A 25,616-nucleotide genomic window follows, 5' to 3' on the forward strand; every position below is an offset into this window, starting at 1 on the left:
TTATTATAACTGTTATTATTAGCACTACCAACAAATATAGCCTTAAAATCAAAAGGTCTTGAATAACAGTTTTCAAGCAAAAACATTTTTTGGCATCAAGATCAGGCTAACGATGATATTGGCAAAAAGCATTGGTATAAAAGTATTTAGATTGAGATTTAGATGTGTCAATGGGCTTAATGGGAGGAAATGTTAACACATTAAATTTAAATAATTTCAACATCACATTATGCAAAGATTCAAAAAGCTTATTGGCAGATGACAAATTTGCCACACTTTTGGATGTTGTTGTCACTTGATCATCAACAATGTTGCATGATTTGTTGATTTTGATTTATTTATTTGATTTTTTAAACTTCTTGAAATTGGATGCGAGATCACTCTTATCAACGAGAACAAGAGCCATTGTGGTGCACTGCAAATTGATTCACTTGAAGTTAATAAAAATGATGCTGAACAAAATTGATGGAAAGAAGAAAACTCAGAAAGAAATATATTATCTCTAATGTTACTTTGTAAATTAGCAATGAAATAAATTGCACATCAATATCAGGCACAGGATTAAAAAATCTGAGCATACAAATGCTTAAATCGACCAATGAAATCACTTTCTCTTTAACACCTTGTGTACAATGCACTAAATTGGTTAGAGAGATTTTAGGACCAATGCTGCTTTGAAATTGTTGAATGAAAGAAATTAGCAAGCTTATAGAAGGAATTGGGTAAAGAGGCAAGGAACAATACCATTGCAAGGCTTTATCTTGAAAGGTTAGAATATACCTATGTTGTGCTGAGGAAGGTGGATTGATGGGACCAATGAAGTCAAGTCCCCACATCGCGAAAGGTCTCACCTCAATGATTGGCTGCAAAGGCATTGTTGGGTTCCTTTGTCTCTTCGTTGTAGTTTGAAAACATGACAAGTATTCACATGCTCGTGAGTGTCCTTGAACAAAGTTGTCCAATAGTATCTGGCTCTTAGTATCCAATGTGTTGTAGCCAAATCTGATCCATGTCCTGTTCCCCATTTGTCATGAAAATGTTCTAAAATGTTCCTTGCTCCTTCCTTTCCAACGCATCTCAAATATACCCCTTCATGATTATTCTTATACAACATTGCTCCTTGTAGCATATATTTTTTGCTCTTAAATCTTAGCACCCATTTCTGCATTGGCTTCAAATGTGAAGGACATCGGTGATTTAAAAGATAGTTGATTATGTCCTGGTACCATTCATCGGGATGTACCTCCTCCAACTCATAAACTTGTTGTACAAGTCCAAGTCCTTCTGATGCCATGGTTTGCGCTAATTGTTGTCCTCTAACTAGTTTCATTGGTTGGATCTCTATATCATATTCTTGAATAGTGGCGACCCACTTACCTCTTCTTTCTACAAGCTCGCTTCGCATTAACAAAGTCTTTATTGCTATGTCTAGCACGATTGCGTGTACTTTTCTTCTCAAGATGTAATGCCTAAATTTCTTTGCGGCTTTCACCAAGGCATAGGCCTGTTTCTCCACATTTGGGTAGTTCAATTTGGCCTCCCTAAAAGGTGCACTCATGAACGCAATTGGATGCTATTCACCTTCCTTATTCTTCTGAGTTAGAATGGCCGCACATGCGTGATCAGAGGAAAAATAATATATGTTGAATGGCCTCTCATAATCCGAGCTTACCAGGGCTAGTGCATTGATAATAGCATGTTTTATTTCCTCAAATGCCCTTTTCGTTGCTGGAGTCCAATCTACTTTTGCATCCTTTTTCAACATGTCATTCATTGGTTTCACGATCTCAACAAATGTAGATATGAACTTCCTCACGAAGTTGATCTTTCCAAAGAAAGATTTGAGCTCTTTCTTGCTACCTGGCACGCCAAGTTTGGAAATTGCTTCCACCCTCTCTGGATCTATCATTATACCCTTATCTAAAATCACATGTCCCAGAAGCTTCCCTTCGGTAACTCCAAACATACATTTCTTCGGATTCAAAGAGATCCCAAACCTTTTACATCTTGTGAAAACTTTCCTTAAGTCCATTATGTGATCCTCTTTGTTCTTTGAAAATAATGTTATGTCATCCATGTAGATGATTATGCATTTATCTTTTAAGTCCTTGAAGGCATAGTCCATAGCTCTTTGAAATGTTGCACCAGCATTGATCAAGCCAAAAGGCATCCTTCTATATGCAAATGTTCCCCATTTCGTGGTGAAGGCCATTTTCAATCTGTCTTCTTCTTCAACTATCACTTGATTGTATCCTGGTATCCATCCATAAATGACATCATTTTAGCTCCGTTCACAATTCGCAAAACCTCGTCCAATGATGCCAATGGGTAATTGTCCTTTTTTGATGCTCTATTCAGGTTTCTGAAATCCACACACAACCTTATCTCTTCGTTCTTCTTCCTGACTGGGACAAGATTGGGGACCCACGTTGAGTGTCTCACTGGGAAGATGATTCGTACATCGAGCAACTTCTTTACTTCTTGATATATCAGTAGTTCTAACAAAGGTTTGACTGGCCTTTGTCGCTGCCTGAATGGCTTACTCCCTTCCTTCAGTGGAATCGTGTGTGTAATGATGGTGGGGTCATATGTCTTCAAATCCTCATATCCCCAAGCAATCACTTTAGGAAATTCCCTCATCAAATTCAATATGTATGCTTTCTCCTTAGGTGTACAAACTTTTCCAATGTGGACAATCTTGGGACAATCCTCTGTTCCCAAATTAACCTTTTCACACTCATCACCTCTTGTAGGTTGATATTGTGTTTTTTGGACTTGGTCCATGTCAAATATTCTTTCTAATTCGATCATTCCTTTTGGAATAGTGTTGGTCTTTAGGCTCATAATTCCTTCTGTGTCAATCTCTGATTCTTCATCCACTTCCCCATCTATGATCTGTGCTATAAAGATATCTGAATTGGTCAAGAATTTAAGAATATGCCTATCATCTTCAAACACTTGGAAATTGTTGACGTTGTCTAGTACTGATGGAACCGATGCCAATTCCACTCTAAACTTCTTCAAGCCATCCAACTTTATTAGTGCTAGCGAGCTTGCAATCTTTGCAAGGGCATTGGCCACTTGATTGTTTGCTCTATAGCTGAACTTGACATTGAAGGCATCAAAGCTTTCTATCAAATCCCAGACTCAGTTTCTATAATTCTTCAACCTCTTTTCATGGCAAGCGAACTTTTGCTTTATTTGTTCAATTATTAGACATGAGTCCCCTAGTACATGAAGTATTTTGGCACCTTTCTTAATAGCACACAACAAGCCTAGAATCAATGCTTCATATTCTGCCATGTTGTTGGTGCATGGGAACTGCAATCTATGTGCCTCCAAATATGTTGCCCCTGTTGGGCTGACTAACTCGAACTCGGCTCTGGCTCCTTGCTTGGTTTTGAAGCCATCAAACCTTAGAGTCCATACCCCATTTCTTTCTAAATACTCCATTTGTAAATTCTTCTACTTATTTGATTCATCATCTTCTTTCATTTCTTCATTGGGTGGTGTAATTTGGTTCTTCATTTCCCCCATCATGCTACTTTCAGCTTCCTCAACTTGTTGAATCTCAACTTTCTGTTTGCCATGTTGATTCTCATGTTTTAGGGCCCCCTGGGATCCTCTTTTCCACTTGTTCTAAGGCCACTGTACACAAAGAGCAAGATAATTCCGAGTGGAATGCAATTTGAATTCTACACTAGTTGGATAATAATAAGTTTCTTACTGGTGTTTGGTTACCCAATTCCATCCCTTGTTGCACAGTTCTAGTCATGAAATTCTTGAAGTTTTCAAACATTCCTTCACCCTCATCGGACGAAGCATCTGGATCCGACTCAATCAGGATCTCAGTGAAATTCTTTCCTTCGCTCATGATGTTCATAGTCAATACTTCTACTTTCTTTGGTCTGTAGGTGCACATATTTGTTTCCACGAATGATATTTCATTTGGTTCATCCTTTTTTGTGATCGTCAATCTCAACCTCGAGGTACTGTCAATTCTGATTTGATTGGCTAGTCCCTTCCATGGGAGCCACATGTGAGAGAAGTCTGTTGCCATATATCCATTCAATCTTCTAACCCAATCTCCACCTAGGATCAATCCATAGGTATCGGCCACATCTACCACGAAAATGTCTACCATGTGTTCCATCCTTGGATCAAATGCCAACTGCATGTGTATGTTGTGTAGTTCACCTACTACTGGTACTTCTATTTTATCCAATTGAGTAACTCTTCTATTTGATCCCAAAGGTGTGATTCCCAGTCTTCTACAAATGTTCAAAGGCATAACATTACTTGATGCTCCTGAATCTATTAAGCAATTGTGAAGCAATTTCCTGAACATCCTTACTGATTGCAAAAATGGTGTTGGCTCATCTTTTCCTTGATAATACACTACGGGTGTCTTATGTACTTGCTTTGGCTTCACTCTAAAATTTGTTGGTTGAGCAACCTCTTCTTTCTTCACCTTTTCTTTATTGTTTATCAATTCTTGATTCCCTTGAGTTTGTTGTTCTATAGGTGTTGATCCTTGAGCCACGTAAACTAGTTGAGGTCTCGGTTGTCTATTGAATTCACTGATATCATCATATGCAATTTCTTGTGTAGAACTTCCTGTTTCTCTGGATGGAATGTCTTGAGATGAGTTTGTCATATTCACCCCTGGAGCATCCTGGATTACATGTACCGAATTAGGAAGTGGCCTCCCTTGAGTCTGTTTTGTTGCAACTTGAGTGTGGAATCCTTGTGATTTATTATCTTTCAAATTATCAAGGAACATGTCTCTAATCTCCGCTACCTTCAATAATTCAAACAAAGGGAGACTTATTTTAACCTTCTTCATCTCCTCTGTCACGCTTTGTCCTAATCTCTTCAACTGTTCATTGTTCACGGAATTGTTTCCAGTTCTTCCTTTACTTACTTCTTGTGTCGACTGGACATTCTGTGTTCTTTGAGTACTTTGATTGTTTTGATGTATGTTTTGTTGAAAGCTCGGTTGTCCATTCCCATTGCCAAGGTTGCCTTGTCTGTATTCAGGTGCATCCCTCGAAGGATTCGGTATATTACTCGCATCAGGGTGTGGAGGCGTATTGAAATTTTTTGGGGGTATGGAAGATGTAAAGGGTCTGTCATTCCTCCTGTTGTTCCTCTAATAAAACCTAGCATTGCTAGCCGGTTGTTGAAATGCCTGGTTCCCTCCTGTTCCTTGAACTAGAACAGTATCTTCCAAAGGTGGGAAAGAAAAATCTGCCCATTGTCATACCCTTTCTGATCTACTACCTCATCAACTGGCCCATTTTTTGACTCAGGAGGAAATCTCCCTTGGGGTTCTTCATAAGCCTCAAATTCTAGTGGGAATGAAAACTCCTCGAAGGTCAGACATTGATCATATCCTAGGGAAAGGAAAATCTCATACCCTGTAACCTTAACATCTTGCTGGTTATTTGATTCATCTATTATGTTTTGGAATAGGTTAGATGCTCTCTTGAATTCTGGACGCCCTAACTCCAAATGTTGATCTGTCTCATGGAATCTGCAATACTTGGACATGGCGGACTCAACCAAGAATATTCGGTCCACTGGTCTATTATCTATTGAAGCCTGATTATCAAGTGGCGACACCACATTTTCATTGTTTGGACCTATATTCCAAGTTCTCCTTTGGTTGGACTAATTGTTGTACCCTTGGTCTTGTGACTGATTGTTACCTTGATAGTTATTGTTTTGGTAGTTCCTTTGATAGCTACCACCTTAGTTATTCCTTTGGTAGTCTCTGTCTTGATAATTTCTTTGATAGCCTCCTTGATAACCTCCACCTTGATTCTAGTAATTATTCCCTTGATTATTTCTTTGGGAACTTTGGAGTTAGTTGTTCTGGCTTCTCAAATAGGTGACTTCCATAGACAACTTCTTGACTTGGTCAATCAACTCTTTCATCTCATCTTTTTCTTCTTGTGTCCTTGTGGAGGAACTTGCACCTTGTAGATAAACTAGTACTGATGGCGGTACTTGAGATAATGGAGGCCCCGAGTGTACTACTAACTTATTTGCAGGCGCCTGGTATGCAAGTTGTGGAATTAGATTGTTTGGACATCTTGCACCTTGGGGTTCCATTCCTTGTTGACCTAATTGTCCTCCTATCTCAATTTATTTAGTGTAGGCCTCAGTTAACATTGTGGGAGCAGGATTTTCCATTCTCGTGAACATAGCCGTCTGGTTGTCTAAGGCATTGTAGTATGCTTCCAATGCACCAGCTTCTATCATTGTGTAAGGGGCTTGCAATCTTGTGTAAGCCTTGTGGAAATGATCATTGAAGGAACTTATCATCTCCCTATCATGCCTCCTTATATCTGCAAACCTTGTATGCAACTCCAGTGGTGTGATGGGCATACCAAAATTTGCAAGAAAGGCTTCCTTGAGTTGAACCCATCCTATTATTGATGATGCTGGTAAATTGACAAACCAGTAATAAGGTTCTTCACTTAGTGAATAAGGAAAAAGCCTACATGCGACATCTTCCTCTTGAATTCTTCTATTGCACAATGCCTCTTGGAATACCTTGATATGCTCGTCTACTATACGATCAGGGTCATTGACAAAAAACTTGAAGCAGAATATCGCCGGATTCTTTGGTAGATCATGGTATTGTTGGAGTAAGAGTGGTGAGGCATTGTTTTGGATCCATGGTGGTTGAGCCATTGTAGGTTGATTGATCTGAGCTTGAATTGGCTGATTGACTAGGGTCTGAATTGGTAGATTAACTTGAGCTTGAACCGGTGGACTGCTTGGAGCTTGAATTGGTAGACTACTTGAGGGGCCAGCTAAGTTTGAGGTATCAGCCACCTGAAGATTCCATGGTTTCTTGGGAGATTCTAACACAAGTCCTCCTCTTGGTGTGGTGTATTTCTCAATATCCTCTACCTCTTATCAGATATCAGTCTCTCAAATATTTCAGGGGAAAAAGACCCAATCTTTCTATCCAGCTTGAAAATGATCCCAACCTGATTGTCTCTAATTCGAGTTCTCTTCAACAATAGCCTGAGCTTGTCTTTGTGCTTTCTTTTCTCTCTCAAGCTCCCTTTCCAATTCTCTTTGACGTTCTAACCTCCTTTGAATTCTCATTTCAATAGCTCTTACTTTTCTTTCCTCTTGATTTAGCACGTCAATGGTGTCCAGGTACTCTCTAGTTTTCTCACTTTCCTCCCAAGCAGTTGAGCACAAACTTGCTACAATGTGATCTTGAAGTGTTCTCCAAGTTTCTCTAGGCTGATTTGATCTAGGGAGTACCATTCTTCTTCATAATTAAATGCCAACAAATCCTCAAAATAAATAAATTTGGCCCTCCTAGCGCCAGATAATGTTGATGCGAGTTTTGTATCACTTACATAACATATTAGGATTTGAATATTCAATATGGGATATCAAACATGTAACTCCTCTCTTGAAAAGTTATTACCTATGAAGACATAAGCAATAGCTCCAATGTTCCTTACATCATTGGATACTCGCTCAGTTTTATCAATGTGATATGCTGGTAATCACGTAGGTGGCCTTACACAAATTGTTGAGGATGACTTGGACTTTGGTGGGATGAAGGTGATGGTGGCTCGGTTTGTGAAATGTGCGGAGGCAGATAATGTTGATGGTAGTGATGATGGAGGATGTGTCTGCCAATGGTGATGTTGATGGGAAAGTGATGGCCGTGGAAGGTGAATGGATGTGTTCTAATGCTTGACCTACTCCTTCTAACTTCCCTCTCTAAGCTTTGACTACCCAGCTACTCACTATTCGACTCCTACTCCTATGAATGGAAGGTTAGCAAACAAACGGGGATCGAACCTAATGAGAGCTGACCAGTGGCCTCACTTCCATAGGTGCAATGATTCAAAGGAACAATAAACTAGTTTACCACACAAAGCTTCCCAACTAGCCGCTAGGATGCTAGTGGCCTAGTATTGATCCCTATCAAACATTTACCAATGCTACCATACAACTATCCATCTACTTTAACTTCACTTAAACAACTTCAAGTGCAACCAACCTAAAACAACTTGAAAGAAAATCTAACTATGTGGAAGTAGAAAACATGCAATAATACCCAATGTTCTTAATCAACATGCAAATCGCAACAATGAAAAAGAGAGCAATTTTGGTATTATCTTCGCAACAATTTCTCCAACACTTTACAAATGAGAGCAAATGACCTTTTATAGGAGCCAAAAATACAACGGACGGTGGAGATCAAAACAAAATCAACGATCCAGATTAGATCCTCAAAACCCTAATTAGGGTTGCCACCCCATCGGCCAATGAGAAGCTACCACCTCATCAATGGACCAATGAAAAGAAGTGCAAAAAGTGGCAACCAATGAGAAGGCACCAAAATGGTGGCCAATCAGAAATAGACACTTGTCCTCTTCTAGAAGAACGGGGAAATTTTCCACTTGGGCTTACATCAAATGATCTTCTAATATAAATCTTCCTTTTTCTTTCATTTTTTTAGCTAAGGCAATGAACTTAGCTAGCCTTTTGTTAACTTTAGGAGGACAAGGTGTGTGCTTTGCCCTGAGTTCCACTAACTTCACCACGCTGCTTGTTGCTTGTAGTATCTTTTCGTGATCCTTCTCATATTCCTTCACAAATCCAATAAAAGCACTAAAAGAGGAAAGGGTGCCCAAATGATTTTTCCTGATGGCAACCTTTCCCAACTCATCCAACCTTGATCCAAAATTTGTCTCATTGATATCCTCTACTCTAATATCCTCAAAATCAACTGTCACCCCAACGTTAATCATCATGGTTGAAATAGAAGTGTCGACACTTGGACTGTGTCGTGCAATCTCATTATGTATTTCCTCAAGTGTTCTAAATCTGGTAGTTAATGCCACAAACAAAGATTCAACTATACGCAATCCTCTCTCATCAACCAACTTGGCCCTTTGCAAATATGCCTCTGGTAGCCCAATGAATGCCTATAGCCTAGGCATAGCCAAATCTTTGATGGGAAGGAAACCTTTCCACTCTTCTTCGAATAATCTGAACTTGTCTCTAACAGCCACTAATGACTAGAATTTCGAGATGAAGGAAGAAAAGAAATTTTGCCCATCTTGGATTGTATTATGGATCCAATCCCTAACTTCATGTAGCTACGCTAATATCTCTCCTGAATTGCTCCTATTGTCTTGATGAAGGGCTGCCTGGTGCAGCTATTGGATGGGCTGGCTATCTCTTCAATATTTGTTCTCGACCTCCAACTTTACTATCCTTTCATTTTCCTTCCTTAACCTTTCTCTGATTAATGCTATACCTTCCTGGACCTCCTCACACTCCATATCATCTATATTCCTTCCCAAGTTATGTTCCACTATCTCATATTCTTGGGCCACAATCTCATTCACTACCTTGTTCACTGTTGGAATAGAAATTTGAACCTTTCGGTGACCATCATTGTCTCTCCTGATTACCCTTGCCACCGTTCTTGCCATTTGTTTTTGGTTCTAACTATCACCCTTTTCCATTAACCCTTGGATGTCCTCAGCTGTATGGGTCATTACCACCTCGCCTCTTGGCATAAGCATTTGTCTTAACCATAGTGGTGCAGTGCATCTCCCCAAATCTGGATTTGGTTCCACTAACAAAGCATCACCAATGGCCTCGAGTTCCTAACTTATTGCCTCGATGTCAATTGGTCCATCTTCTTCTCTACTAGTTTCTTCCATATCATTTCCTTGTTGGTTCTCCGAGAGAGGGGAGTACTCGGTGCTTTCACTATAACCACTTGATTCCAAATCAGAGCTAACCTCCACCGCAATCCCTTTATCATTTGAATTGACCTCCTGGCTTCTAGCCTCAATTATACTCTCTCTTGATGGCATTGCATGCTCTCTCTTGGCTGGAGGCTCTGGATGTTCTTTGCCCTTCTCTACCTCCAAAACTTTCTTCTTGCTATTTCTAATCATTTCCTATTGCTGGCTATTTCCTTCATTCCTTTGTCCGACTGATTCTGCTTGTCTCTCTTTTGGCCTCATCATCTCGTAGGTAAGGGGAATCCTTTGTCTTTGTAGCTTCCTTAATCTTTCATTATACCATGACTCAGTATGTAAATCCACTGCCCTTGTGACTGCCTCCAAGGAAGGATCCTGATGGTCATCCCAATCCACTAGATTCAATTATGTTCCTTCTACTGTATTATACTCTTCTCTCAACACATTTCCATCATCCTCCAGTTGATCCAGAATATCAAAGCCTCTCCATCTAATAGCCCTCATCATGTTCACTGACAGCCTTGAGAAAGCTAGCTTTCTCACATGAAAGTCATCTTTGGCATTGGCCCAAAAGTCTTCTATGGTGAGAACATGCTTGAATTCATTTCCATGAAGTACCTTGATAAGACCATTAGGATCGAATCCTTGCCTTGCTTTGTACCATTCTAGATGATACCATTCCAATTCCTTCTCTGTGGCTTCAAAGGAAGCCCGATTTGGGCAACTATCATTGCCAATTACGATTGAGAATGAAATGTTTGTTTTCCCTTTGTTTCTCATTATTCTATCATAGTGCTCAAGTTGCCTGGCCAATTCTAACAAAACTACCTTGTTGGGTGGGTACCTTGGAAGCCTCTTAGGACGAATTCTACTTCCTGCCACTCTAATGTATGTAAACTGCAAAATTGGATGAACCAACTCCCATACTTCTTAATTTTTGCTTCTTCTTTCGGTGAAAGTCTCTTAGCAGGTGTCCCTTGTAGTACCCTTAGTGTCTTCATTGCAAAGGCATCACAAAATATCTTGTAATCCTTGTTGTTGTGCAAATAGAGCTACGGATAGCATTCATGTACCAAATATTGTCCCGGTCTGCTACCAACTTCTCCTAAGGCCTTAAGTTCCGAAATCTTGTACAATCTAGCAATTAAGTAGAATAGTTAGGAGCCCATGTAGAATTGCCTTTGGTTTTGCACGGTTCTAAGTTGCAATTCTAAGTTCTCGCTTATGATCTTGGCCCAATCAAACCTTCTTTTCCCTTTCTCGATCTCATCAATGAAGAAGTACATCCAGTTTTCAAATTGCATCCCTTGAGCTAGGCCCATGATCCGACTGAGCAGAACAATGAGATCACCATATTCTAGTTTGAAATCTGCCATTGTAAGCCTCGATGATCTGTTAACTCCTTTCTTTCCCTCGCGTATCCAATTCTACTTTAGATGCATGTAATAGGCCTCTTGGTTATCTTGAAATGATTTAGTTGCTTAGTCCATCATCACAACCATCATGCCCTTGTACTTGGGAATGTTGAATGTTTCCTCAATTGCTTGCTCGCCAATCTTGGCCAACACTCTCTTCCCTTTATCAAAAATGATGGACTTACTGTTTAGATCAAATCTAGATGCACATTCCACAATCAATTATGGACAAGGCAATGTGGGAGGAAAAACTGCCGCATGTACAATTCCGCTCTTGTATATCCTTTTTGCCAAGGGGGATTGTCCTTCCTTTAGTCTGTCCCTCGTCTATATCATGTCCACTATACTGATATTGGTGTTGGTTATTCTCTTCATTTTTGAAAAGGGAGTTTTGAGCATCATATCCTCTTTGTCTTTCTTAGTGTTTGCCTGCTTAGGATTCTTACTTGCACTAACATGCTCGTCGCCCTATTACAGGATGGTAGAGTGGTGGACCAGAAGGCAAGAAGAACCAAGAGGAGCAATTCTTAGACTAGAATGAAAGAAGGATGTCAGCTTAAGGACCCCTTGCAACTCTAGATGATGAAAATTCACCTTAAACAATAATCTTACAGCGACTTTTCAGAACCTAGGACAAGACCTCAAGAACTCCAAATCCCTTTTCAAATTAGAAATTTAAACCTCTAAAACTATCCAACACTTGCTCAATCAAACAAAAATCAAACTTTCATATACATACCTTCTCCCAACAAAATCGCCAAGTCTGATATAAAAAATGCAGTCCTAAATAGGGAAATATCAGACCTTCACCATGAATTGTCCATGTCACAAAATTAGATCTGCCTCAAGAAAATGCCAAGAGTGGAAAGTTCTGCCCTTGTCTTAATTCGCCCAAGCATGGAAGTCCTCAATTTTCTCAAAAATGTCACCTAGGGCACAAATCGCAGCCCACAAAAGGAGAACAAATCATTAAACTCTGCAAAAATCTACCCTCAAAGGAAATCGCTAAGGCCTGAAAATGGCCAAATGCAAGCAAAATTGCCCAACAAATTCAAGAAAACTGCCTTCCACAAAATCTCCAAGCATGGAAAAATCTGCTCCTCAAGGAAATTCTCCAACAAAGGAGAGGAAGAAATGAATTGTGAAAAAGAAATGGGAGAGAGGTCTCCTTTATACCCAATTTCTTTACCCTCTAAGCTGGTCGACTTGGTCCTGCAGGAGAGAAAAAACAAAAATTAAATCCAAGTTAAGGCCCATAATTAAATACTTAGCTCAAAATTTAATCTTGCCAAAAAGAAAATTGCATTTTAAATTTGCAAATTAAGTCCAAATTGCAAAAAGAAATTAAATAATGCCTTGAGGGTGTTAAATATTTCCATTTAATGAGGGTTTAGTAATTAATACATCATTAAATTTGGATTTTGGCTAACCAAAAGCCATTTTTTCAATATTAAATTACCAAATTCATTAAAAACTAAAAAAGTTTTCAAGGAAAATTAATCCAATTAAAGCCAATTTTTTGCAACTTTCTACCAAATCGATTTTGCCAAGCTATTTAAAATTTTATGACAATAAAATTGCCCCCTAGAGTCAAAAATTGATTTTGCAATTTAACTTCATCCTATAAGATTAAATCCCCTTTTTCACCAAAAAAAAAAGATTTTCCAAAAACTTAAGTCTAATTAAAATTTCCCTTTTGAAAATATCCAAATTTACACAATTAAAACCAAATTTTCAAAAGAAATCGTCTAAGTACAAAATTCACAATTTTATCCTGCCAAGTTGAAATTAACTTTGAAAATTATTTGGCCTAGGGATAGAATTGATAGCTCTAGAAAATCAAGTTGAAACCGGGTGAAAATACATCTAGCCCTCTCTACTAGCCCTAAAGGCGATCAAAAGGGGGGGTCCCCCAAGATTTGGGGCGATGTGTGAAAACCTCACAACAAGTTTCTGCAAATTCTTTGGACTGAATATGGACTGGAATCTACATTCTTTATCTCCTTATGGCTTGTTGTGAATAACTTCACATTATAGCCTTTAATTGGATTAGAGATGTAATTCATAATTCTGTCTTTTGCTTCTGCAGTTTGTATGAGGGCAGTAATGATTAAGATGCAGGTCTACATGTATTTGATCTTGTGTGTCCTTAGACTTCATCCTTACCCTCTATAAGTATAGGAGTCAAGGGACATGTCCTTTGTCCTTAGAAAGGACATGTCTCTTCCAAAAATCATTTACCTAACCTCTAGAAGTCAGCGACTTTCTAAGGATAATTAAATATTAATTACAAACACAAACAATGTTGTTAGATTAGTATTTAAACCAAACTACTGAGGATAGACGCTGATCTCGCAAAGGTAATAAGGCAAAGACTTAATCCCTTACTTATCATGCTATATCAGATCTGATCGATCTATTATCAGATTAGTATGATTAATAAGTTACAAATTTAACACTCCCTCTTAACTTGATAATCATACTGAGAGATATCATATCTAGTAACATCAATAAAGATGAACAAGCAAGAATTGATACTCTATATCTATCAAAATCTCCTTAGCATGTGGTATCATCGAACACATGATACAATGTCATATTACTAAGCCTGTAGTATGACAAATCCCTGATACTAGTGATAACAGTATTGCAAAGAATACAATGTACATGATAAATCTAAAGAGTATTTTAATTTCTTCATTTATCTAAGTTGTGACTCATAGGTGGTATTTCTATATCACAACATGATCCTGAGTTTAAGACCTACCATAATACAGGATAAACCTAGAGAACAATAAAATTCTTCCTTTATCCAAATTGTGACTCATTGACATAGCAATGTCAACATCACAATATAATCTTGAACTCATCTAGATCTTACAGTAGAACTCTATTGTTTAGCACATTATCCAAGAGATTTTCATCTCTCATAACGTCTTATTTACAAGTGTTCATTATCTCAGAGATCGTCACCTCTTAAATAATGAATATAAATGGTGGAGCCCATAACAGTCAATAGCCTGACAAATAAAATTATTTTATTAATAATTAAAAGAATACAAATGGATTACAACTCAACCATACCAAGTCTTCTCCTGAAGTGGTCTATCTTCACTCTAGATAGAGGTTTGGTGAGTATTTATATTGTCTGATCTGCAGTGCAAATGTATTCTAATTTTATATAATTCCTGTCTACCATATCTCTTACATAATGGTAAGGAATTTCAATATGCTTAGACCTGTCATGAAAAATTTGGATTCACTAAAAGCTTGATGGAACTCTGATTATCACAATGAATAATCATAAGATTCATGGCTTGCCCAAATAATCCCACAAGTAACTTCCTTAGCCAAACTGCTTCTCGAGAGGTCATTGCTGCTGCAATGTATTTGGCTTCTATAGAGCTTTGAACTACCAAAGACTGCTTTTTGCATATCCAAGATATCATTGTTGATCCTAAACTGAAACAACATCCTAAAATACTTTTCCTATCTTTAACACTTCCACCCCAATCTAAGTCAATGAATCCATGTAAATCTAAGCCAACCTTCTTGTATTTGAGTCCCCAAAAAAAAGTGTCTTGTAACTATCTCATAATGTGTTTAACTACAACTAGGTGAATCTCCTTTGGCTCACACATAAACAAGCTTAAAGAATTAACAACATAGCAAATATCAAGTCTTGTATTTACTAAGTACATAAGGGACCCAATCATCTATCTGTAGAGAGTAGAATCTATGGAAAGTGATTTTGTAGCTGCTTCTTTAAGTTTATGTAGATTAGTCTCCATTGGAGAAGACATAGACTTGCAATTCCACATTCCAAATCTCTTCAAAATGTCTAATGTATACTTCCCTTGATTAAGTATGATACTATCAAATTTTTGTCGTACTTCCAGTCCTAGAAAGTAATGAAGGAATCCCAAGTCTTTCATCTTGAATTCTCTAATTAGATCTTTCTTGCATTGATCTATAAGATGATCATCACCTGTTATTAGTAAATCATCAAAATATAGTATCAGAATTACCATATCATCTTTATCTCTTTTATAATATAAATTTGGATCGGCTTCATTCTTGAAGAATCCTAAATCAGTGAGATATTTATCAATTCTTTCATACTTGGCCCTTGGAGCTTGTTTAAGCCCATAGAGCGCGTTCTTGAGCCTACAAAAAAAACGTTAGGAGCATGAGTTTCAAATCCTTCAAGTTGCTCTAGATATACTTCTTCTATAATCTTTCCATTTAGGAATGTTTTTTTTACATCCATCCAATGTACTTTCCATCCCTTCAATGCTGCAATTGCTAGGACTACTCTTATGGAGGTATATCTGGCAATAGAAGCAAAAGTTTCTTCATAATCAATCCCTTCTTTCTGAGAAAATCCTCTGGCTACAAATCTAGCTTTATACTTCTTAGTACTACCATCAACAACATGCTTTAATTTAAATATCCACTTGGAAGAAACAACAGATTTTCCTTTAAGTCTTAGAACAATTTCTCAAACATCATTCTTCATAATGGATTGGTATTCTTCTATCATAGCTTCATTCCAGGCTTTATGTTTAGTAGCATCGGAAGGATTGGTTGGTTTTATTTTGGACAAATCATTCATGTTTTCTTTATAACTAGAAAACCTTTTAGGTCTTTTGCTTTCTCTTATTGTTCCAGAAGGTGCAACAAAGTCTTGTGCTTCCTCTACTATTTTAATGGCCCAAAGTGGTCTTTTCTTTAAATTTTGAGTTTCTTCAAGATTTAGATTTTGAATTCCGTCTTCAATTTCTTCTAAGTTCTCCCTTTGAGACTCAAACTCACTATTTCTTTCAAAACTAAGCAAAGGAGAAGGTTCTTCAAAACTAGGTGCTTTTCTGAATGCTAGATTTTCTTCAAAAATTACATCCCTACTAAGTTCAATACTTATTAGTCCAGGTATGAAATCCTATATGCATTAGATGTTTCACTATACCCTACAAAAATACCTTTCTTCCCAGAGGGTTCTAGTTTAGTTCTCTTTTCTTTTGGAACATAATATATATGGGACACCCAAAAATCCTAAGATGGCTTATATTAGGTTTGACCTTAGTAAATACTTCTTTAGAAGTTTTATCTCTAAGGTAAGAATGCAGGCTTTTGTTTTGAATATAAACGGCAGTATAAGAGGCTTCTGCCCAAAGATAATATTCTAGATTTTGATCAAATATCATAGCTCTAGCAGTTTCTATAATTGTTCTATTCTTTCTTTCTACTACTCCATTTTGTTCTGGATTATAAGGAATAGTGTACTCCCTCTTAATCCTTGATTCTTTACAAAAACCTTATAAACAAATCTGAGATCTATTCCCCTCCATTATTAATTCAAAGAGTTTTAATTTTATGTCCTGATAAGTTCTCGGTTAATGTTTTGAGTTCTTTAAATCTCTTTAGGATTTCTTCTGATTCTTTACAGTTTAAGAAGTAAATCCATGTTTTCCTAGAGAAGTCATCTATAAACAAAATATAATACCAAAATCCTCCAAGTGAAAGAGCAGACATAGGTCCACATAGATCTAAATGAATTAATTCCAAAACATTATTTGTTTTTCCAGTGCTATCATGAAATGGACTTCTAGTGTTATGAAATGGAATTCTGGTGTTCTTACCCAGTGCACACCCTTTGCATATGCGTGAGTGGTCTTTGTTGAGTTTAAGTAAACCAATAACCATCTTCTTCATAGCTGATAAAGTTTTGAAGTTTAGATGCGCTAATCTTCTGTGCCAAATTTCATTTATGTCTTCAGCTTGATGAATTAAGGCTTGAATAGATTGACTAGATTTTGAATTCAATTCATACAAATATCCTTTTGTCTAACCAATCAACTTTGTTTTCTTGATTGAGGAGTTCTTAGCCCAAGTTATTACTTTGTCGTCCACAAATGCAACATTATGCCCAACATCTTCAAGTGTTGTAATTGAGATTAGATCTCTTTTAATTCCTAGTACGTAGAGTACACCTTTAAGAAGAATAGAATTTCTAGATTTTAGCTTCAAGGTGTAATTTCCAATTCCTTCGACGGAATGTGTTGAATTATCACCAATGGTAACTGCGCCATTAACCTTTTCTGATAAAGAATCCAATGCTTCTTTGTATCCTGTTATATGTCTAGAAGATCCACTATCAATTACCCATGCTTTGCTTGAGATTTCATTTGATAGTGATGAATACAATACACAATTCTTGAGATCTTAGTTAATACAATACACGATTCTTGAGATCTTAGTTATCTTCTTCCCTAGTAACATTTGTACAGTTTGCTTGCTGTTTAGAATTCTCAGGACAATTAGATCTATAATGTCCAAACTTTTCACATCTGAAACATTTTATCTTGGGTAGATCTTTCTTGGGTTTCCCATTCTTTTGATTTTCCTTTTTTTTCTTGAAATGTTTCTTCTTGCCCTTATAGGAGTTTGTATTCAGAACATGAAGTTCTTCATCTTCTATTTTTAGTGTCCCTCCTTTCTTTAGTTTTCTAGATTTTTCTTGAAGACAATCATTCTTAAGTCTGTTGAAGTCGGGAAGATTATCTCTGGCACTTACTCGTTGTGCAAAAGTCTCCCATGAATTTGGTAATCCATCTATAGCCATTAGTGTTAATTATGTGTCACTAATAATGGTTCCTATACTTGACAATTCATCTCTAATGCCGGCAACCCTTAAGAAGTAAGAATTCATTGATTCTCCTTTCTTTATCTGAATGTGATTTAGTTGCCTTTTCAGTGCAAGAACTCTTGTTACATTGTTGACATCAAATGCAGTTTGATGTTTTGTAAGCATGGGTACGATATCATTTTTTGCTCCATCTAATATGATTTGAATTGCTTTCCTATTTCCTTTGCTCCAGATGCATTTATGAGGTTCAACTGGCGGTTGCTTGGATGCTTTATCAACAAATTGTTTTACATCATTCTCTTCAAGAATCATCATGATTCTGAATTTCCAAGAATCAAAGTGTTCTTTCCCATCAAACCTGTCCTTGGGTCTGATTGTATATGCCATTGAAAATAGGAGATAGTTGTTAGATATATAAAATCTAATTACTGAATTTTGTAGAGCCTAGGTTCGACTACCAGAGCTCTGATACCATGTAAAGTTTTTGCAAATTCTTTGGACTGAATATGGACTAGAATCTTCTTTCTTTATCTCCTTATGACTTGCTGTGAATAACTCCAGATTATAGCCTTTAATTGGATTAGAGATGTAATTCAGAATTCTGTCTTTTGCTTCTGCAATTCGTATGAGGGCATAATGACTAAGGAGCAGACTTGTATTTGATCTTGTGTGTCCTTAGACTTCATCCTTACCCTCTATAAGTATAGGAGTCAAGGAACATGTCCTTAGAAAGGACATGTCTCTTCCAAAAATCATTTTCCTAACCTCTAGAAGTCAGCGACTTTCTAAGGATAATTAAATATTAATTACAAACACAAACAATGTTGTTAGATTAGTATTTAAACCAAACTCCTAAGGATAGATGCCGATCTTGCAAAGGTAATAAGGCAAACACTTAATTCCTTACTTATCATGCTATATTAGATCTGATTGATCTGTTATCAGATCAGTATGTTAATAAGTTACAGATTTAATAGGATGTCCTAAGTAAATGGTCTAGATGCTTTAGCAGCAAAACTGTAGCAAAGGTTGTCAAAGGTGTTTGCTGATTTTTGGTGAAAATTTGTCCATGAAGCTTGAAAATATTTAACGTTTGATATGTACCCAAAGGATGCCTTATTTTTTCACCAAATCCACAAGCATGTGAAAGGAGGGAGCTTTAGCCAATTGTTTCAACTACACATTGCATGACGAAAAGGACATTGTAGAGATTTTGATTCCTGGAACTAATAGGGCTGCTAGTGTTTCGGATAGATTTGGGCCACTTTGGCAAGTCTCCAGTGCAACATGACATCTAGGGACACCAATATGTTTAATGCACGGCTTCTGAGTTATGTTTTGGTGTTTCCTTCAATGATTTTACTTCCTGCATTAACAAGGAGGAAAGCATGTGATGGATTTGATCATTTTAATACTAGAGTTGTGACAGCGTATTCCATAATGAAGAAACAACTGGACCTAAGTATAAACAGGTGGAAGAAGTTTGAAAGCCTTGTGTGTCATCATCCCCATTTTCACGCAGATATATACACATAAAAGGTACAATTTTTCTCATCTTTGAAACTTGGCATTTTTTTCTAAAGCGAACTGCCTATCATTCCTCAAGGAAAAAGGGGATAATATATGGAGCCTAACAGAGCAACTAAATCAACTTGTAAGTCAGGTTGAGATAGTATCGGAGTCTTCCCTTTTAGCTATGAAATTTTAGTTTTGGTGTCTAGCAATCCATTGTTTGAGGCATGAGCTTGCAGACAAAAAACCCCAAGTAAATCTTTCAGATTCAAGTTTTGGGGACAGCTATTTGACATCAATCAGGAAACACCACTATGAGTACCATGAGTAATAGCAAACCAATCCTCAAGGGCAGATCCTTACAATAGACACTCAAGAAAGAAGTCAAGACTCCAAAGAGAAACATCAAATGGGCAGCAATCATACACATACATTGCTTTTCTATTTTATTATTTCTCGTGGTCTCATCACAATGGTTAAAGAACAGTTGCTTAAAATGAGACAGCTGGAGTTATTATTGATCTTTGGGATGCAAAGGTTCCTTATATGATAAATGTGAGGAGCTACTAGCATCTATCTGGAATGTGTGCAGGATAAAACAAAGATCGGTCACTTTGACAATGTTGATAAAATGTAACAGTGAGGAGTACAATAATTAGATCAGAGGAGCATTCGCATTCGAAGGATAGTTAAATATTTTTAAAAATGGACCCATCCTGTTAGGAACAGTGAAGTATAGTTGGTATCCTCTCAATGTGATACTAATATACAAAAATTGGACATCCAAACCAATAACCTTGTCACAAAGGACAGTCAAGTTAATGAGCAGCTAGACAGTAAGGTTCAAGTAGTGGTAGATCAGATTGAAATGTTCAGCTACTAACAGATTTTGAGAAGCCATAGTGGAGTCCAGTCCCATTTACAGTTCAATGATGGTAACATTTAATAAATTATAGCAGACATTAACCAATGCATTGGTAGTTGCCTTAGTTGCCAGATTCATCCTAGACAGGGCGGATCCAGATTTGGATCCGATCCCGATCCGGATTTGTGCTTGAATCCTTGAGGATCTGAGCAGGATCCTTGATTCTACCTGTGGGTCCATCAAGATCCATGGCCTATGGATCCTCAAGGATCCAAGCCACAGCCTGAGGACCGCAGGCCATGGATCTTGATGGACCCACAAGCAGAATCAATCAAGGATTCTGCCAAGATCTTCAAGGATCATGATTTCATTTTGTAATTCAGTAATTCAATGTGAATGTGTTGATTTTCTTTTTAATCGTCAAAATAGACCAATTATCAAGTATACTAGGTTCATAGATCCATACTAGAATCATAGATTCATACTATGAAATGATTTAGTTTTAGAATTATGTATATTTCTCTCATTTTTTAGTATATAGATATATTTATATACACACGAATCCTCCATGAATCAGAATTGGGGGAAAAAATCCTGAATCCACGGATCCGATTGATGTGCCTGAAACGGATTTGTTTTACGAATCAACAAATAAAAGGTAGTTACATGTGCATTGTATATCCTTCCACATTTTGAAAGCATGCCTATCTGGACAATTACAGCCACCACATTTGACAAAATTCTGCTAGCTTTACCTGTAATATACGACAACAACCCCCCCCCCCCCCCCACTATGCTTTGCTTGATTTGATACAAAATTCTTCTAGCTTTACCTATGATATAGGAAGGATCCTAGCAAAGGTTGTAGAATTTGGCTTTACATTGACTTATTTCATTTTTCATAATCTCAATCCATGAGATGACATCTCTAAGTTATTATTTTAAATATTTAATAGTTTGCATACCTTGTTTACGCTTTCATGTCTACCTGGACAACTACACATGACCTGTCTATACTTACACATTTTCTATACATGGAAGTTAGACGTGCCTTCTCTCTTCTTTCACATTATGCATACATGTCTACCTAGGCAGTTATAGCCACAACATTTGAAAAAACTCTTGTATCTTTTACCTGTAATATATAACAAATCCCCTTTCCACTATGATTTAATAGGTGTCCATACATTCCTCCAAAAATCCCATTTTTAAGCCAGGTGGAAAGGATATTGGCAAAGGCTGTGAGATGTTAAATTACACATGCTAATTGAATTTGCTTGAAAGTTTCCACAACCTTTAATAATTAAATTTTGTAGATATCCTGCAAGCATGAAATTTCATAAGATGAAATCCCTTTACAACATTCTATAAAACATCCATGCGCCTTGTCTACTCTTCCGTATTTTGCATGTATATCTGCCAGCTTTAACATCTTATCTCTTCCCATTATGTTTTGATGGATGTTCATGCCCTATTCCAAAGCTCCCATTTTCTCACAATTGTGGAGGATGTTGGCAAAGGTTATGGAATTTGGCTATACACCTGCCAATTGTTTTTGACATAAATCATAACTGTCAACCATGAAATGACATCTCTAAGACATAAGTTAAATAGTCCATTTGCTTTGTCTATATTTCCATGTCCATCCAGGCAATTACACGTGCCTTGTCTATACTTACAGATTTTGCATACATGGGCAGTTACAAATGCAATACATATGCCTCAAGATTTTGCATACATGTCTGGCCATATTTTTATGCATATATGGGTAGTTACAAATGTATGTTATTTTATTCAAGATTCTTTATACATTTCTTCCCACAGCTTTCATTCGTTGCAGTTATAAATGCATTTTCCATGCTTCGAGATTTTACATACATGTCTGCCAAGACAGTAACACATGCTTTGCCTATGCTTCCACATTTTGCATGCATCACAATTACACATGCATCATGTACCCTTCCAAATTTTGGAAGCATGTCGACTGGGCAGCTACAGCCACAATAGTTAACAAAATTATTCTATCCTTTACTAACAAAATATGACAGAAAACTCCTTTCCACTATGCTTTCTTGGATGTGCATTCCCTATTCCAAATCTCCCATGGTGGCACAAGTAGGAAGCATACCGACAAAGTCATGAAATGTGGCTTTACAGCTGCCAATTGCATCTTTAAAAAAATCAGAAGCCTATATAATAAATCAATTTACAGTGTATCGTAGAAGCATGGAATTGCATGAGATGGTATCTCTTGGAGGCAATCTGTCAACAAGTTAACATGTATAGTCTATTCTTCCCCATTTCACATACGTATCTACCAGAGCATTTCCAACTATATAACAAAAGATCTCTTTTCATTATGCTTTAATGGATGTCAATGCCTTGTTCAAAAGCTTCTATTCTGGCCTAGGCAAGGGAGGATACTAACAAAGGTCATACAAGCTGGCTTGACACCCACAATAGCATTTTCTTGAAAGTCTCTTAAGCCTTTTCAACAAATCCATTTTGTGAATATCCTGCAACCATTGCAGTCAATGAGATTGCATATCCTAAAGGTATGTTTTAAAAGAGTCAAAGTGTATTGTCTTTTATACCACACTTTGCATACATGTCTATCAAGGAAGTTGCAACTACAACATCTAACAAAATTTCTTTATCCTTCATGCTTTGATGAATGTCCACACTATGTGCCAAACCTCCCATTTCAGCAAAGGCAAGGAGGATGGCAAAGTCTGTGAAATTTGGTTTTACACTTGCCAATTGCATTTGCTTGAAAATATCCACATTTCACAAGTAGGTGAGGATTTCCATCTCTTCTCACAGCACTGTGTTCCTCTGAAATGGTGAAAATGGTGGGGAAAAGGGAAAGGAACCGAACTGGATATGGGAATGACAAAACCAAAAAATGGAATCTTTCAAAATGGTCAAAATAACAAACTGAAATGGAAAAGACAAGTGGACAGGAAAGGTTGAGTTAAGGACTCACAAGGCCTGGCCACTCAAAGCAGCCAATGGTTAGAGAATGCTGGTTTAGCATTCCCAATTGTGGGGATGCAACAATTGTGAATTGAACTTGTAAAATATACAAAGAAGTTTGCATTTGTCAAAACACTACAAATCTACATCATGTAGGCAAACATTGAAACATATTTTTACCTATTATCTACACATGCTTTGAGCAATCCACTCTCAATGAATTGTTCTATGATTGATTTGCTTGTTGAAAAATAACTTTTGTAGTGATATCATGCTTGCTAGAGTTCAAAAGATGCCCTGAACCTGCATTTTCATGTTTCTTTGCTCTCCTGCATCCTGATGATAGATCATGTAGTATGATCCAAAACATTGTTGCTAAAAAACATTCCCACAATCGATCCCAGGTAAAGCATACATTGATATGGATTGTGGAAATCTGATAGACTTAATTTGAAAGTCTCAAGATGAACGAATAAAAAAAGATAGTTTTGTATTTGCTTCATGTTGATGAGATGGTAAATATAATAAGAGGTCTTTATGAAGAAGTGGATGAAGGGATGAACCCACAATAGTAAGAGGCAATGATTTTGAATAGATATGCACAATGAAAGCCACTGTTATAAAAGAAAAGGATTACATATCTGAAATGATAAGACATTGACAAAGAATCGAGATCATGAAGAACATAATGACAGCAGCACAGAAAGTAAAGAGCAGCAGTTATAAGTTGGGACAACAACATAAACCTTTGACAAGAGAATGCATATGACAGAAGGGGCAGTTGTATATGTTTGACAGAGACGCCACTGTTAGAGCAGCAAAGTGAATGATAACACAATTGATACAACAATTACTGAATATGTTGTGTTAAGAGCAAAGGGTGAGGAGATGGCTGTTGTAGAACAGAGATATCAAGGTATTAGGATTGAGAAAACCATCCATGGCAACAAGAAGGAATCAACAACATAGAAAGGATGAGAGAGCAGTGACCCATAGTGTGCGTACAGAATGAGGTTGCTTGCAGATACCTGTTTTTTCCATGAAACAGCAGAAATTTCCATTAGAGAAAGTAGCATGTTTTCAAGAAGACAAGAATTTTGCACTATATAGAACAACAATGAAGAACAGCATAAACTCATAAGGAGCAGCGATATATGATTAAAGGATGCCAGGGTACAGTGGATGGAAAAACATAAATATGCAAGAGCAGCAGGTTTCATGAGAAGGTATCAGGAAAACAGCAGTTAGTGTGAAAGGAAGGTCACATTTCATCAAAGAGCAACAACAACTAAAGATGTCAAAACATTAGATACTAGTATTCAATGCATGAATAATAAATGCCTTTAAAGGAAGAGTGGCTAAGTATGATTTTAACAGTATATCATGAACTAAACTGCAAATTTCGAGTTGTTATCTATGATAAGAAGTAGAGTTCCTTAACGCATATGCATTCACTTCCTCATTCATATAATATTAGATGTAGTTTTCAGCGTCTTTGGGATAATTTTCCTCCATAAGAGAACCTTTTACAGTCTTCGATGAGATCATATGCTGTTTCAAGAGTTTCATTTATTTTTTCAAGAGTTGCATACACTGCTTTATAGAGCATTCACTGTTCTTTGAGAGTTACTGTTCCATATGAATCATTTACTTCTTTCATAAACTATTTTGAGAGATCTTTCACAACCTTAAGATACCCTTCTTCCAAGAGATTATTCGCTATTTTAAGAACTTCACACAATGCATAGAACAAAGAGTCCAACATGAAGAAAAAAGGATTTCATAAGGAAAAGAGCAGATTTTAATGAAGAAGAGGAGCACTGTGCAAGAGCAGTGGTTTTTTTTATAAAAGAGCATTTAATTTTAATGTAAAAAGCAGTCTTCAATGCATGAATGTAAGATGGAGAATAAAAGAGGACAGCAAAGATCTCATTAAGAAAAGTAGTAAGGAGTTGAAAATAAATAGTTTATTTATGAGGAAAACAGTTCATCACAGAGAAACAACAATTTCAACAAATAAGTGCAGGGATCTAGTAAAGAAACCAAGTGGAAATATATAGTATCATAAGGAAATGCATTAATACCATGAAGGAATAGCTACATTGAAAGTAGTCTCAATGATGATGATGAATGACATTCAAGGCTGCCGTGAGAGTGTTTAAAGATTAAAAACGGTGATTTACAAGATACAAAGCAGTGTTCAAGAATGAAAAGGCATGACAGTGGTGCAAGATTTTGTCACATATAGCAGTGATGTCCATGGAAAAAGGTCAGTGAGAAAGAGAACACTATCATGAGAGTGATCATTTTGTTCAACGAAATAAAAACAACAGAGGTCTGATATTAAGGTCATGACAGCCAAAACACATCGATATTGCAATGTACATGAAAGTGGAAGACTAAGATTAATATATTTTCAGAACATCAAACCTAAT

General features: G+C 37.0%; 1 protein-coding gene across 4 annotated transcripts in view; it reads right to left on the bottom strand.

The window, feature by feature from the left end:
* LOC149571018 (RAN GTPase-activating protein 2-like) overlaps positions 1-25,616 on the bottom strand; it is a 34,075-nt gene that overhangs the window by 5,185 nt on the left and 3,274 nt on the right. Inside the window, exon 3 of one of the 4 annotated variants that reach the window (XR_016359752.1) lies at positions 132-12,394. The exons of the other annotated variants lie outside the window; for them this stretch is intronic. The gene's annotated coding sequence lies outside the window, so the exon portion shown is untranslated. Of the gene's footprint in view, positions 1-131; positions 12,395-25,616 lie in introns of those variants that run through there. 4 annotated transcript variants of the gene reach the window in all.

Source organism: Cupressus sempervirens, chromosome 2 (assembly GCF_028749045.1).
Source record: "Cupressus sempervirens isolate cs-2001-9-10 chromosome 2, ASM2874904v1, whole genome shotgun sequence".
NCBI classification, from domain to species: domain Eukaryota; kingdom Viridiplantae; phylum Streptophyta; class Pinopsida; order Cupressales; family Cupressaceae; genus Cupressus; species Cupressus sempervirens.